The sequence below is a fragment of the Sinocyclocheilus grahami genome, unplaced genomic scaffold, assembly GCF_001515645.1.
Source record: "Sinocyclocheilus grahami isolate Dianchi unplaced genomic scaffold, SAMN03320097.WGS_v1.1 scaffold117.1, whole genome shotgun sequence".
NCBI classification, from domain to species: domain Eukaryota; kingdom Metazoa; phylum Chordata; class Actinopteri; order Cypriniformes; family Cyprinidae; genus Sinocyclocheilus; species Sinocyclocheilus grahami.
In genome coordinates, this window is record NW_015505296.1 from 1,532,570 (window position 1) to 1,533,155 (window position 586).

Sequence of the window (586 nt, forward strand, 5' to 3'; positions counted from 1 at the left end):
TGTGTGTACCTACCTACAGTCCCGAGACGGCTCATAACAGCAAAACAAATGGGTCAGATGTAAGTTAACCTGTAAACAATGCATTTAATCATCTTTGTGAACATTTTTATTATTTTGTGTGTAAGACTCAGCAAGGTCTCTGTCCTCAATGACCTGACGAACCGGAGAAACCCAGTTAAACAGCGACTTCGGTTATATGAGAGCACAGATATGCTCCTATGCTCGATTATTTAGAGATATAAATCTTTTTACAAACAGCATGTTTACAGGAGGGCTACACTGAATATGAAATAACACTTGTTAAAGTACCATTCATTACATCGCGAGCAAACTTATTTATTTTCAATAAGTAAACAGTGCACGTGCGGTGCCGGAATGGAAACGCGCCACACGTTTGAACGTAACGTACATCGCTCAACATAAAGATATGTTTAACAGAAAGAAAGACTCAGAAACTCACCGTTCCTTTGGCCAGACTGTAGTTTTATGTTTGGGAAGGAGCAGAAAGTCCGTACAGCACGTGTGTGTGGCTAGTTAGCTTGATAAACCGCATGTAACGTTACGTACAGAGCGGCGCTTTACCTCA

General features: G+C 41.0%; 1 protein-coding gene across 3 annotated transcripts in view; it reads right to left on the reverse strand.

Annotated features, from left to right (window-relative positions):
* The window catches only part of LOC107589545 (tRNA (adenine(58)-N(1))-methyltransferase catalytic subunit TRMT61A-like), a 13,848-nt gene extending 13,268 nt beyond the window's left edge, over positions 1 to 580 (reverse strand). For all 3 annotated transcript variants that reach the window (XM_016278028.1, XM_016278027.1, XM_016278026.1), the window contains exon 1: positions 461 to 580. The gene's annotated coding sequence lies outside the window, so the exon portion shown is untranslated. The remainder of the gene's footprint in view (positions 1 to 460) is intronic.
* Positions 581 to 586: the final 6 nt, after the last annotated feature.